This window comes from Balaenoptera acutorostrata, chromosome 18 (assembly GCF_949987535.1).
Source record: "Balaenoptera acutorostrata chromosome 18, mBalAcu1.1, whole genome shotgun sequence".
NCBI lineage: Eukaryota > Metazoa > Chordata > Mammalia > Artiodactyla > Balaenopteridae > Balaenoptera > Balaenoptera acutorostrata.
The window spans coordinates 6,475,030-6,491,367 of NC_080081.1; positions in this window are offsets into that span (position 1 = coordinate 6,475,030).

Here is a 16,338-nt window from a genome sequence, read left to right on the forward strand (position 1 = left end):
ATTCTGTTAAATAGCCCTAGAAAATTTTAGTCTATGTGCCAAATATCATTTCTAATAAAACATAACATTTATACTGGCTTATATATTTGATTTCAACACATTTTTTATAACATGCATCACCAGTATTGGTACTATATAGAAAAAAGTCAAATCTTTTTTTAATATGTCAATAAAATATATCAGACATGTATTATCCTATAATTAAAATTAAATAGGCTCTAAAAACATGCTGCTTATTTATTATCACATATTCATTATGATTACTGTACTTTAGTATTAAAGTATAAATGTAAGTATACTCCTAAATGAAGAATCAACATTGTCCACTTAGCTACCCAAAGTCAGTGAAATAAAAGTATATTCCATGCATATTCAATGTACTTTCCATCGACAATCTCTCTCAATCTCTCTCTCTCTCTGAGCAGTTTTTGTCTTCCTTTACACTAAAATGGAATCTACCTTCACTATTGGGACTAAAAGTGGAAAACAATCATTCACTGACTTTCATGAAGAAAAATAACAACATGATGTGACCTGTTTGCCACTTATTTCCAAAGACAGGAATTCTGAACTCTTCAGTGATGTAAAACAATATAAACTGATGGCGCATTGTTAGGAAAACATGACCACATGAAATCAAGAAGAATTAAAGCAGCACAAGAGCTACAAGCACACCTCACTGTTGAGGAATTCCAATGCTGATGACTTTGGTGTATCAGTCACCTTTGTGTCCTGTCTAGTAGAGGCAGAGCCCTGGCGCTGGCAACTATTGTAAAAAAGCCCAAGGCTCAGCGGCTGCCCTGTCCTGAACAGCTGGGCGATGGATTTTTGGAAGTAGATTTGTGGGTTTCCAACTGCTGGCCTAGGTCTCTTTCAAAACAGTATAATGCTTTTAGTCATGTATCTTTGTAGAGAACTAATCTTGTGATGTGTTATCCAAACAATTAGTAAGAATTAAATATATGGTTGCCAAAGGGAAAAGGGTGGGGGGAGGGATACATTTGGAATTTGGGATTGACACATACACACTACTATATATAAAATAGAAAAACAACAAGGACCTACTGTATAGCACAGGGAACTGTACTCAGTGTCTTGTTAATAACCTATAATGGAAAGGAATCTCAGAAAGAAGACATATACATACATGTATAACTTTGCTGTAAACCTGAAGCATGGTAAATCAACTATACTTCAATAAAAAACAAAAATTAAAAAAAAATCCATCAAACTAATTAAATAAGTAAATACATGAAAGCATGGTTGGGTTACAAGTTACAGTAATATACAATGAGCATGCATTTGATATATACAATGTTATATACATTGAGAATAGAGGTGATGTGTTTTAGTCCATCTGCTGTGTAAAGTCTTCAGGGGGAATGTCAGCAAACATCACTCTGTGCAGGAACTCAGGGGCGGAATGTTGACTGCTGCAGGGCTGGGAGCCTTCATCTCTCGGCCTCTCATGGGAAGCTTCTGGCACACCACACGTCTGGTCAGCAGGCACGGCCAGCTTCTGTTTCATGAAGCCTCCCACTCGCCTTCCTTCTCCTTCTCCTCTCTCCTCCCCCTTTGCTTCTGTCTCTCGTATTCTTGTGGCAAAGACTCAGAGGCCTGGGTTCAGGGCGCTCCATTCCTGACACTGTTTACATCACTTGCAATTTACATAGAACCGTGACACATGTTTCTGAGTAGCTTCAGTAAAGGGGTTCTATGTGGCACTTAGGGTCTCATCCAGTTGTCAGGGAGCTTCTCAGAAGGCTGGAATGAAACTGAAGCCACCAGCCAACTGATTCAGGAATAAAGTAGGTATGGCCGTCTGCCCCTGATTACTGAATTCAGGTAATTACGTTGGCAATCGGGGTTTTAAATGAATTCCTTTCTCCAGCTCCCAGATTTTACTCAACCTCATGATTGTGTCCACTTGATTCAGAGATTCCCTTCCACTCGGGTTTTCCCATGGGAGGCAGCCCACAGCTCTTCCCAAGGAGGACAGATAGACTGTCTTTACCTTTCCATCCTCCTTCCTAAGGCTTAGAATGATACTAGCCAGGGTTCTTGGCCTCCTTAGTCAATGGAAATTGACTAGCGGCCAGACAAGAAATTCAGGCAAGGCTTTACTGGGGCCCCTGCTGCAGCAGTGGGGAGCCAGAACAAGTAACAGGTTCCTTTGCTTGTCCCCGAGCAGGGGTGAGCTGATTCCTTATATGGGGTGAGGGTAGGGATGGGTCCAGGGGGTCAGGCTGGAAGGGTGGCTTAGGTGATTTGCCCACCCCTTTGGTGGTACTTTGTGCAGCGGGCATGTGCAATACCCTGCTTTTGCTCCCAGTTCTTCAGAAGTGGCAGTTGGAGTTTTTCATTTTTGGTCTTTTTGTATCTTGTCCAGAATTTGCCCCAACTGTGCAGGCGTGCAGTTATTTTTAGTCCCTTTTAGTTCCTTTGTATTCTGTAGCTCGAGGAGACGATTGTCCAGGTACAAGCATGGCAGCAAAGGGTCCCAGGTCCCGGCCTGTCTCAAGAAGGGCTTCCTCATTTGTGCTGAGAAGCCATGTGGTAGAACTGTTGGCAGCCGTCTCACTCCAGGTGTCCCTTGAACTTCAGGATTTCTGAGTGATCCGCCCACTCCGGAGTGTGCGAATAATGCAAGCACCCCATCACCTCCTTTCATGGAACCTGATTTATCCCAGGCTTTACTGCCTTATGGATCCTGTGAACACCTGAGAATAGGTGACTCACCCTCTGAGCCATCTGGAACTCACAGTGACTCACCATCACCTCTGGGGTATGTTTGCTCCCATTAACTCAAGGGCAGTGTGGCCCACAGACGCCCATGTGGCCCCTTGATTATTGTCCATCCTTATAAGTTACTCTCACCCCTAGGGGACGTCTCCAGCCCATGGGATGACCCAGCCTAAGCCCCCAGCCATGGACCAAGACAGCAGTATCTCTACCAGTCTGCCTGCTGACTTTCAGCAAGCAGCACCTGGCTCAGGAACCCGGGAGCAAGGTTTAAGTAGGTGTACGGTTCCCATGTTCTGGCATCCTGTAGAGAGTCCTAAAGGCACTGAGACTGGAGGCTGCATCGCCCTCTTGCTGTCTGAGAGAACAGTTGTTAAGTAGGGAGCAAACACTGGTCTCAGGCTCTCTATTTACGAGAGTGCTAGCAACACCCGTTTCCCCACATCTGAAGCTCCCTTGCTGGAGAATTGAACTTGAACAGGACACCAAGCCTGTTGGAAGGACGCTCAGAACTCAGACTTGTAGGGACACCTAGAGATGCCTCCTGGGGTCATGCACAGGAAAATCCTACTTTTCTCTGTAGAGTCATTTAGGTAGGAAAGACTGTTTATTTAAAGCACCTGTTAAAATAGGCTCATCACCCGATCACCAAAATTGCCAGCCTATCTGCTTCTGAAGTTATATTTTTTATACTTGGTTTTATTACTTGTACCAGAGACCAATTACTTCTCTTATTCTAGAGAGCCTATCCCATATCGCCTTCTCATGGAATTTTCTTTGCACTGATGCAATTTCTCTTCTGCATCTCTCATTCCTTCCCCTCCATTAGATTCTTTTCATCATCCCACAAGCAAGACCCACTGTCCCCCATCCTTAAAAAGTGAAATAAAATAAAGGACACCTCCACCTCATTCTTTTACGATTCCCGATCCAACTCTGTATGCCTTTCCTCAACAAAACATCCTAAGATTGCTGTCTATAGTTATTCCTCCAGTTTCTCTACCACTGAACACAGACTTGGGTCCCATCACTTTACTGACACTGCTCTTACCAAGGTCTCCAGACATGTCCACATTCACTGGCCTCTGAGCATTTCTTCAGTAATATCTCAGCAACATACTCAAAAAATCACTGCACTTTCCTTTCCTCTCTTGGCGTCCAGAGCACTGCATTCTCTTGCCTTTCATTCTACCTCTCACACAGGTTTCTCTCATTCTTCTTTGCTGATACCTCTTACACCTTCACCTCTAAACAATGGCATTCCCCAAGGTTTTATTCTGAGTTCTCTGCCATCCATTAAATATTTTCTGATGTTAGGTGTTTCCATTCACTCCCGTGACTTTAAATGCCAATTATATCTGACCCCAACTTTTCTCTTAACTAGATTCTGTATCCAACTCAATATTCTCAAATACATGTCTGAGTAATATTTCTAAACCCGAACTCTAGAATCACATCCAATCACCCACTTCTAGGTTCATGCCAATATCTAACAGGCATCTCAATCTTAACAGTGACAACAACTCATTTCTCACATTTCCAAAATTGTTTCCTTGCTTGGATTTCCACATTTCCATAAGTAGGACAAGTTGCTCAAGCTAAAAATCAAGACTTTGTCGTTGTTCCTGGTCTTTTATTTACTTCTTCATATTCTACACCACCAGGTCAGGAATCTTGGGATTCAAAGAAGTGTCAGCTATCTCACTAACATATATCCCATCACATCATTTCCATTTTTATTATTACTACCTCATCCAAGGCATTTCCATATCTCGCCTGAACTGTTAACATAGCCTGTTATCTGGCTTCGGCTCAGCTCTTACCCCTTCTCTGTGCTCTCAGTCTAGCAGCCAAGCACACTTTGAAAACCACACAGAATGTATCACGACCCTCCCAAGCTTAAAACTTTTAGCTGGCTTGTCATCAGTCTTGGAAAAAAATAAATAAAATTCCTTTCTCTTGCTTCCTAAGTGCTACAAGTTCTGACCCTGTCCCATACCATCCTCTGATTTGCCTTCTGAACATGACAGTAACATAAATTTATTAAGCAAAATTAGTGTATAACTGGATTTTCTAAAGTTAGCCAAGTAGTAAGGAAGATGGGTGAGGAACAGCCTGATCTGTTAATCCTCTGGGGGTTTTACTATCGCTGGATACAGAGACCATCATGTCCTCATTTGTCTTTTGGCTAAGGAGTCTAAAATAGGCTGTGAACAGTTGTGTTACGCGCCCTTCATCCCGCTAAGTGTTCAGATTATGTTACATACTTTCGGAGGTGGCTACAACCTTTCAGATTTAAGGATTTATCCTCATTCTTCAAAGCACCCAATCACTCCAGACAGAGCCTCATATCCAGCAACCTTCCCAGATGAGAGACTTCTAGCTCTGTTTCATCTTCGTCCACTGATACAGGGGTCTCTAACCCCCGGGCCTCAGACCGCTTCCAGTGTGCGGCCCATTAGGAACTGGACGGCACCGCAGGAGATGAGTGGCTGGGCGAGTGAGTGAAGCTTCATCTGCCTCTCCCCATCGCTCCCCATCGCCCGCATTACCGCCCGAACCGTCCTCCCCCAACCCCGGTCATAGAAAAACTGTCTTCCACGAAACCGGTCCCTGGTGCGAAAAAGGTTGGGGACCACTGCACTAATAAACTCTGCCAGACTCTTTAGGAAGTGGTTAGGAAAGTAAAGTCTACCATGGAACAACTCATTTCCAGTGGATAACCACTGGAAAGTGGTTATCCCTCCAGCTTAGATACAGATTTATGCAACGTTAAAGGAAATAAAACAAATGTTAATGGTTGTTTTTGAACGTCTGCTAATATGTCAGGCACTATTCTAAGTAAGTACTTTATGTACAGTTCTTGGGAATCTACCTAAGGCCATCAGCACAGTGCCTGACTCATAATGTTCTATCAATATGAGATATTATTGTAAAAATAACATTACCATGTCAACACTGTGTGGTCAGTACTTTATCTCCCACAATTTGCAGAGAGGAAATGGAAACTTAAAGGGTAAGGGAATTTAATTTTGCTCATAAGTTTGGTAATTAGCAATCTGGCACTTGAACTGAGGTGTACTGATTCTAGAGTTCTAGCTGACGTCATACCAGGATGGGCTTAATTTAAACTCTCCACATCCCTTCACCTTGCAAAGATGATTACCTAACATACTTTACCACCATTTATCTCCCTGTGTTTGTGAGCTTCCCCGCCCCGCTTTCCTACCAGCTCCTTCCTGAAGCTTAGAGAATGCTGGCTGACTCAAACTTGGTCCTTGTCACTAGCACAGAGCCAGATGCATGGTGTATTCAATAAGGCTTTGATCAAGAAAGGAATGGAAATGTTGGCACGTGGCCTGCAGCTCACTGAAGACCATAGGGGAAGGAACTGTGTTAGCTGTTACATAGTATTGATACTTTCCCAGAAAACAGAGGCAACTGCTGGCCTTTCATTTTAAATAGTTCCTATAATAATTTTTAAATTAACCATAGTGCACTCACTATGTGTCAGAAGTTGTTCTAAATGGTTCTATATTAACTCATTGTTTATATAATCCTCTAGGGATAGCAACTATTATTATCCTCATTTTACATCTGCAGAAGCTGAGACAGAGACGCATGAAAAGACTTGTCAAGACCCATGAATGAAAAATGGGAGAGACTAGCCTTGAACCCAGGTAGCCAGGCTCCGGGTAGATTCTTGCCCAGTTGGCTGGGCTGGCTGTGGAGGTGGAAGTTTCCTGTAAATGGAGGTAAACCATATTCCCAGAAATTAGGTCATAACTGGAATCCAGTTGGTTAGAAATTATGATAGTTAATATCCCAAGAATTTGCAATAGTTATTAAAACAGAGAAAGGGATGTATATCTCCCTAAAGGGTGCATGAGCACAGTGGATTTCCCACCTGGCAGAAACTAAGCCTCTGTGAACTCATAACAGATTCTATTAATCTCCTTGCCTTGGCGCTCACCATTTCCAATAAACACACTAAGGCTGCTGCTGAAATCTAAAACATGTAGGCACATATAACATGTTGCTTTCTTACATAGGCATCAAGAAAGACAGACTCAGTTTAAAACATATTGAGGAATGAAATTTTTGCTGGGGATGCATTTTACATGGTGTCCAGCAAAGAAGGAACACACAACACATGGACATTTTCTTATCATTCTTCCCCCCAACGATCTTTAGATTCAGAAACCAGCTATGTCAGAACTGAAAATAGATACTCTACAGATATTCCTGATTGCAACATGAATGCTTACCATATAATACATTATTAAAAATAATTTATTGGCTATAAAAGCTCTCAAATTGTGTTTTTGTTCACAGTAAAATATATATGAATTTAATAAGCACTTCACAACATCTTTTGTTACCCAAAGCTAAGCATAAAGATTAAGAAAAAAGGAAGAAATATGTTCTACATAAAGAATCCCTCTGCAAATATGATGTATTCATAGTTTTGGCAATTATAGATACAACCTCTGGAATACACCTACGCAACAGATGTTATACAATGTTTTGTTTGTTACAGGCACAAGTGAGGACACCACGAGAAGTACATGGTTAGATAGAAAATGGAAAAATGATAACGTTCTCCTTAACTGAAATAACAGCATGTTTATAATTTTTTATATATTCACTTTTATAGATCTAAATTTCTGTGACTGTCAGAGGCTATGTTCTCTTTTCTGTTTTAAATTTTTTTCCTTTCATTTTTGGGTCTATCAGCCTGGGGCCTGAATCACTAAAATAAAGGAAGGTACACGGAGACATTTTAGTGATGTGATTCAATAAACCATATGACAAACTTAATCTGACATTAATGTTATTTTTGCAAAATTACTGCTGTTCAGAAAAGGATTCTTGTTCACGTAGACATAAATAAATGTGATAAATATAATTTGCAATACTTTTATAGCCCGAGTTTAGTGTTTCAAGGTTCAGATGGAGTGAAGAGAAAGAAAGATAGAGAGAGGGAGAGAGAGGTAGAAAGAGCACATTGCATCTTTATTCCTGTCCTGCCCGGTGCTTTGTGACCACCTAGAGAGGTGGGATAGGGAGGGTGGAAGGGAGATGCAAGAGGGAAGAGATATGGGGATATATGTGTATGTATAGCTGATTCACTTTGTTATAAAACAGAAACTAACACACCATTGTAAAGCAATTATACTCCAATAAAGATGTTTAAAAAAAAAAGAAAGAGCACATTGGCCCTTTGTTCCACGTGAACAAGTATTTCAGGCTTCTTTCCTTCTTGTCTCTTACCTCTCTACCCACACCCAGGAGCACAATGCTGGGACCTGATGCAAACATCATTTCGGTCAACATGTCGTCTCCCTGAGTGGTTAAGATTAATCTACCTAACTCTGTTGAGGGGGGGGAGGAAGAGGAAGGAGAACGATAAGTTGCATATCTTGGCAAACATCAGGTGAATGTGATTATAAAAATACTCAATGATTTCCCAAAAAAATCACAAAAGATCCAAAAACTATTTGGGCCAATGGGAATGTATAAGCATCATAAACATTTAATTTTACACTCACATATGCACAAGTATATAAATCAAATATAGCATTTATGTATAAAATTTCTGTAATGATCATTATATATGTATATTATATATAATCATATGACAGATCATTTGTTATAAATTATATTCTGATTATATATGATGTATTGTCGACCATTATATTGATATATTTGTATAATTGTCTTTTTACTCATTTGATTATATGTGTATAAAGCCAAATTATACCTCTGTATCTTGAGTTATCAATGTTGAGCTATTGACTTTTCATACCATCCTCTACATTAAAGAAATTAATGTAGACTCTGCACTTACAGCCTATGCATCAGTGATGGTCATCCATGCATTCTTTCTGTGAGTCACCCGCCCTCTGCCTTCCAGAGCACATCTTTTTAACTTTCATCAAAGTTGTATGAGATGCAGTACCTTTGGGGATCCATATATGATGCTATTACTGATGATTTTATCTCAAGCCACAAATACAGATTTATGTAACATGAAGACTACCATCATCTTCTTTTGTTCTATAAGTGTAAATTCATATGCTCCATAATGTGAGTCAAATATTTACTGTATGACTTTTCAACATACATTAAAGTTCTTGTTTATAACGACATCCAACACTTGCAACTATGAGCTCATTCCCAAGGGGAAAAAAATCATAAATGTGTATTCAATTTCTTTGTCTCTTTTTTCCCTGTAACTTTGGGTGACCTCTATAAACATTCCGAGCCAGCATTGATTGAGGTTCTTTCAGGCCATATGTCTCCCCGAAACAGCATTTTGTGGTTCAAAATAAAATCATTGAAAAAGTAATATGAGATACTTGGTTAGGGCCCAAATACGAGGTGACTTTCTTTACTGAGGGATAATTTTGAGAAATGTCACTTTTGGTTTAGTCATGTACGGTAAGGTTTTCTACACCACTCTACGTAAAATTCAACCAACCCGAGGATCATTTGCAGTTCCATACCTTTAGCAGTTGGCATTCTTCTTGCTGTGAATTAGTTTAGTCAGCTGTCCTCCTAATAGTCTGTGTGTGAGCATTTACAGGTACCTCCTGTGTGCGGTGCTGTGACAGGATGTGGGGTGCAGTGGAAACCAAATAGATGGCGTCCGTGCCCTGACAGACCCTGGAGCCTGGCAGAAAAAAACAAGCACTGGATACATCATTCACATCATTATTTGAATAAACACCCGTGGAAAGGAAAGTGCAGAGGAAATGTATAGGGCCCTGTGTGATCATTTATCAGAGATCTAACCTAGCCTAAGGGATTCAGGACAGCCATCTGCATCCTGACTCAGAGCTGGCCAAGCTTCAAAACCCAGCTCTACCTCCTTGACGTCTGACCAGGAACAAGCTACTAAACACTTCAGCTCCTTAATTTCCTCTTCTGTAAAATGATGATTATAAAAATAATCATGTAAATTTGGAGTGAGGATTAGTGATTGTATGTTAAATAAATATATACGTATACATTTAAATGTATATTCATTTAACATTAAATGCTTATTTAATGCTAAATGTATATATATACACACATAGGTATGCATAAAACATATGTATATATAAAGACAAAATATAAATATATATTTAATATATATTTTATAGAACAGACCCTGATACATTGTAAGTTCCTTTGGTGTAACATATCATTATTAACCCCGAGGAAGAAATATTCAAGGTGAAATATAAATGATGAGTAAAATTTACTCTTGTAGGGTGTGAGGGCAAAGGAAAGAGAATTGAATTCATCAAAAGTAGAGATGGAAGCCCATGTCCAGGCCCCGAGTTAGGGAATAATTAGACTGGAAGACAGCAAAGAGGAACAGCGAGCCCAAGGCGAGGGGCCAAGGCAGAGGTTGTTTGATGAGTCTTCTCGAGGCAGATAGATTTGTGTTTGCAGAAAAAGGAGCACAAAATTGACAAACAGGAAGAGCTAAAAGTGAGACCTTAAGGAAGGCAGGAGGAAAATGGCGAAAGACCATTTCAGCACACGGAAGAGAAAGGGGTTCAGAGCCCGCTGACGTTCTCTGAAAGCAGGAAGGTACCATTTCTCGGCAGGTGAACACAATAATTCATTTTGGCTTGGTCATACTTCAGTCATCTTGTTCAGTTCTCAGTTCTCTGCTTTTACTGAATAAGGCATGACCGCTGGTCCATCCTGGAGCCACTAGGGGGGATGCCTTTCCCTGACAGGCTTACTACCCCTGGGGAAGGAGCATAAACTTGAGTGAGGCCACTCCCTTTCTTAGGAAGAACTAGGCTGCCTGCTAACATCAAGCTGTGCCCTTGGTGCCGAGGGAGTGAGTACTTAGGTCCCAAAGGAGAAGCTGGTTGGCTCAACACAATGTCCACAGCAGTGTACACAGTTGCCTCCCCGAGGAGATGATGCTTGGGCAGAAATCTGAATAAAGGAAGAAAACGAAAATCTGGGAAAAGGATTTTCCAGGCAGAGAAATGTACAACCTTCAAAGCCCTGAGGAAGGAAGAAAGCTGTTGAGATGGATCGATGTGTTAGAAGGAGTGCTCGTGGCTGAAGGACAGTGAGCAATACCCGGTGTGGTAAGAATTATCTAATAGGGAGGGGGGACTTAGATCATAAAGAAACTGTAGGTTATGGTATGGAACTAGGGTTATATTTTAAATGTAATGGAGGGCCACGGAGTGATTTTTTTATGATTTAGATACTCTAAATGATGACTTTGGCTGTTTTGTAGAAAATAGTGTCAGGAGATCAAGGGGGAAATCAGAGTAACGAGTTAGTGGTCTGGTTGGAGGTGCAAGTCATCTGCACTAGGATCAGAGCAAAGAAGTGGAAAGAAGAGATCATGGGAATGTTCATAGCAAATGTCCCTTTTCATGACTTGTATACAAACTATGAGGGAAGCAAAAGGTGGCTTCTAAGATTTTGGTTTGAGCAATTGTATAAATGATGGTCATACTTTGATCTGGGCAAGATGGTTGGGGACACGTTAATGAAGAGATGTTTAGACAGTAAAATGTGAAGTTGATATTAGATTTTTAACTGGAGATTTTGAGTAGGTAGTTGCATGTGCAAGTTTTGGCCTTGGGGAGAAGCTGGAGCCAAAACTATAAATTTGAAAGTCATCTGCATATAGAAGGAATGTATAGCTTTGGAACTAGAGGGGATCATCTCAAAATTTTATATAAAAGAAGAAAAGAGGGTCTAAGATTGAGTTCTGAGGGGCACTTGAGAAGAGGTTGATCAACAGCTGTGATGGTGTGTGTGTGTGTGTGAGAGAGAGAGAGAGAGCAGTTGAGAGAATAAAAGAGGACAGTGCTTTAAAGAACTACACAATGTTTAATAACGCCCTAAGGAGGATGTGCAAGGCATAGTAAATGATACATTTCAACAATTATTTGGTGATGTACAAATGATAACTGAAGAGTTATATCATGCCAGGTAGTCCATATTTTCTTCTGAAGGCAATGGATGGAGTGATTCCTTTAGGATACACTTATACATAATGACATTGGGGAGGAGAGGAGTGGAGAGATTTTAGGTAGATTTAGAATTTCAAAAGGAAAGATTTTGTTACTCATGAGACATTCGTGGAATGAGTGATTCTCAGATCTCTGACTATAATTACCAGGTGAGAGATGGACTCTATTCATTTATCAATTTCTTCACAAAACAAATGTTCACTGAGCCCTTATTATACGTCAGGTTCTCTTCTAGGTGCTGAGGCTGTAACAGTGAACAAATAGACAAAAATCCTGCTGTTCTGGTTATGTTCTCATATAGAAGTCAGACAATTAACAAAAGACATTAGTAAAATATATAGATTAGGTATAGCAAAGTATAGAAAATGTCAATTGTCCATCTATTTTCTTTTATTGACCACTGTAATGAATTGTGGAAGGAACAGAGGTGGAAAAGGAAATTTAACATAAAGAAGAAATAGATGAAGTAGAAGATGAAAGCTACAAGGTTCAGGAGAAATGTGTTTTGCTATGATGATAAAAAGAGATGTCTTCAGTTTCATCTACTGGTGAGAAGCAGGATGTAAGGAGGAAAGGAGCATTTTGAAATGGAGCACTTTGAGAGATGTGATTGATTTACTTAAAATTGTACAGAGGGAAGGATTATTTGGATGTAGGCCTGTCATAAGAAAGAGAGTTTCCAAACTGTCTCCTTATTTCATAGGTATATATACACCATATTCAAAACAGAATTTGAAAAATATGGAATTCCACAAATAATATTTAATTATAAAATATTTTGAACATATAGAGAAGTAGATTAAATATTTTTTTTTTACTTATTGCACCTGGTATTATACTATTTTGTTGGAAGTGGTGTTATTGTTATGTATGTCTATTTTATTTCTTAACCAACTCAAGTTGGATGTACGAAAGTTAAGTGTGAGAAAACTTCATGTAAGCAACATAAGAGCTAGTTGAAACACACATGGAAGCTAGGATTGTGTTTTTACCAAGGTAGCCCTTATATCTCTTGAAGTTACATTTGTAATTTAAGCCCTTCAGAATCAATATTTGTAATCAAAAATATGTCTGATGGTAAAAAGAATATTCTCCTTTTACAACCTGATGATTTTCTTAAAATTTGTTAATAAAAAATCCTGAGGGTATTTAAGCAAGGAAAATTGATTAAAGCATCCAACAACAGCTACAGAGAATTAAGGAGATTAGTGGATTTTGGTCATGAGAAGTCAATTTCAGATCCTATTTTTTGCTAATGTTTTGCTAATTTCCTATCTAATATTTTTGCTACATTTTATTTCAAATCTGTTCTATGAATTACCAAATTAAAGCAAACATGATTTTCACATAGCTGGTACACAATAAATGCTCAATGAAACGTTAGTGAAACTCTTAAAATAGATTATTCAGTTAATCTGTGGACTAAGAGTGCTACTGCATGATACTGACAAAACAACAAAGTTTATATAACTTCAATTACAGATTGAAAATGAGACATAGCAAAGATGTATGAGCAGGTTCCTTGTGTTCAGGGATTTGAAAGTAATGAGGGATCCACATATGTGTAAATACAAATTACTAGGTAGTAAGTGTTAACATTAGATGCATGACAGTGGGTGTATATTTTCATCTGAGGAAACTGAGATGAACTTGTAACATAGATGCAGTAAGACTTTATTAAAACTCTAGGCTGATTAGATGAATCTGACCTAGGAGAGCTATAATTTTATACTCAAGAAACTAGAGAATTCAGCAGAGATGATCTATGCCAATTGTAGACCATAGGAAGGGCTGGGTGAGTGACACTGACAACTACACCATTGGGAGATTGTGGGTAAGTTGTTCAGTAAGACCAGTGATTCAGTACCAACACAGTCCAAGACTAAATGATTTAAAAAAAGAAAAAGAGGAAATAAAATAACTCAGGTTGTCATAAGTTTTTTTCTGTGATGGAAAGAGCCACAATACAAAGCCATCTGCAAAAGTATTAAAACAGAAGCTTGCCTGTAATGGATTTTATTCAGAGCTTCATTTCTTGAAATGTTGCTGTAATTCAGGGTATCTTGATGCAAGAGACAGCTGGAATTGATAACAGCATTTCTCAAGGCTGTCATTAGTTCTGCAATATTAGCTTAAAATTAGTATGGAAGAATATGTAAAGTTCATACAGATTTTTGGTTCAGTTCCTTCAGCACATAAAAGATTAAATGACATATTTTAATAAGTTATTGGAACTTGTTTTCTTCAGAGTAGCCTCGATTTTACAAAATATATTATTAGAAATTCTTCTTTACTAAGAGTATGGAAATTATTTTAGTCATGCTGTAATCTAATTACAAAAGAAGTTACCTCCAAAAATATAAAATGTTATTACTTAGAACAATTATATTTCCACTGACTTATTTATGTAAAAGCCTTTAAAGGGAGATTTATATATGTTAGTAAAATATTTATTAGTAAAATGCATGTTACGTGTAGTAAATAAGATAAATTTTGTTGACTAAGATACATATAGCAGCCTCTTTCTCAAGATAATCAATTCTGTGTCCCCCATTTCATCCAGTATGGTTATTGTTTACTGCAGGTCAAGTCTTTATTAAAAGGCAACCCCATTCCTTCAAGGCCAGCTGTGCAGACTCAATACACCAAAGGCATATCATCAGGCCAAATTATCTACAGATACTAAAAAAGCTAAACAAAGGATATTTGCTTCAATGATATACTTATATCTAACTTTTGGTGGGCAAGAAGCATTCTATTGGTTACAAAAATACTATTTATTCATTACTGTTTGTAAATGTCCAATTAGTGAAATCTCTTTGCCTTTATGTATATCGGTAAAATGTTTAATTGTGGTTTTAAAATAGCATTTCATGATTGATTATAAATTGTTTCCAAAGTTTTTTCTTTATGTGAAAGTGTGGACCACAACCTTGATATTTTACTATATTCAGGCTCCACTAGCCAAGCACAATGAAGAACTGAAGGTAGATTGGGCCCAAATAAATTACATAATTAGTTCAATATCCTGTGATGGAAATTGGGAGACTTGAATCATTAGAGGCATAGGACAAGTGAGTCTGGGAATTGGGGACAGAGTTGAATCCCCCTGGGAGGCAGAGCTTGACAAGTTAGGGGTGGTGGCATCCCATGACCATTGACTGAAACAGATCTTTTCTGGAGTAGAACGTCCCAATTTGGGCCCATAAAACTCCTATCTATTAAAGTCAAACACTGAATTCTCAGTCAAGGAACACAAACACTTGGAAGGTTGAGCCACTGTAATTGAGAATCAGCAAACACAAGTGCGTAAATATAGGTAAATAAAAGTTTAACATCTCCCAAGACTGAAAATACTGGAATTGTCAAATAAAAAATATAGAAGAGTTACGTGTAAATATTTACTCAAAAATGATGCAGTTTCAATGACTGATCAGCAATAAGTCATCATCAGAAATTAAAAAAAGAAATTTGAAAGCACATGAACTTTTAGACCATATATATATATATATATATATATATACATATATGTATGTATGTATATATAGAGAGATCATAAATATACATACACTTTACATTTGTATAATACATGATGTATATTATATTGCATTTATTATATATATTTCAAATTGTTTAAAATGAAAGTCAATAGAAAGTTTTAGTAAAATATTAGAGAGATTTGAAAAGAAGCAGAAACCTGGAAAATATAATAAAATCAATAATATAACAAAATGAAGTGCTGAGAGATAAGGAGAAGAAAATATGAAAGAATCATGAAGATATATTAAGGAAAACTAAAAAGTTGTAATACACATAACAGTCAGAGACTAGAGAAAATAAAGAAGATGAAATATTTGAAGATATAATGGATGAAAATATACCAGCTCTCATTAAAAGCATGAATCTACAGATATGAAAGCACAACGCATCTCAAACAAAGAAAAAAAATGGTATCTTCTTTAATGGGGCTACATTGGAAACTATTAACTTTAAAACCAAAGTTAGACAAGGACACCCACTCTCTTAGCTGCTCTTCAACCAAGTACTAGAATTTCAAAGCAGTGCAGGAAAAGAACAAAAGAAGGAGAAGAAGAAGGATTGGGAAGAAACAAATATAGAAAATTTAATTAACTCTCTTACAATACAAAAATGCTATAGGCAAGTTACAAACAATAATAAAATAGTTGCATAGTGTACAGATATAAGATCAATACAAAAATCTATTTTCTGCATATTTGTGTACTAAAACAAAATGTTTTAAAACTTAATTTTAAAAGTCCATTACCTCAATTATATCTCAGTGAAGCTGTTTGAAAACAGAAACAAATACAAACACACAAATTTTTCACCCTTTCAATATAAACAACAAGCCACTTGAGAATGTCTTGTGAAAGATCTATAAAGCATATGTAGGAAAATGATAAAACTCAACATAAAAAAGAACATAAATATAAGGAACAAATACCCTCTTCTAGGATGGAAAGAATTAATGTCCCCAAAATGTTAATTCTTTTAAAACTGTTGTAGAGTCTATGAGAGTCCAACACGATATGAGTAGGAGTTTTCATGGATCTTGCCAAGCTAATTCTAA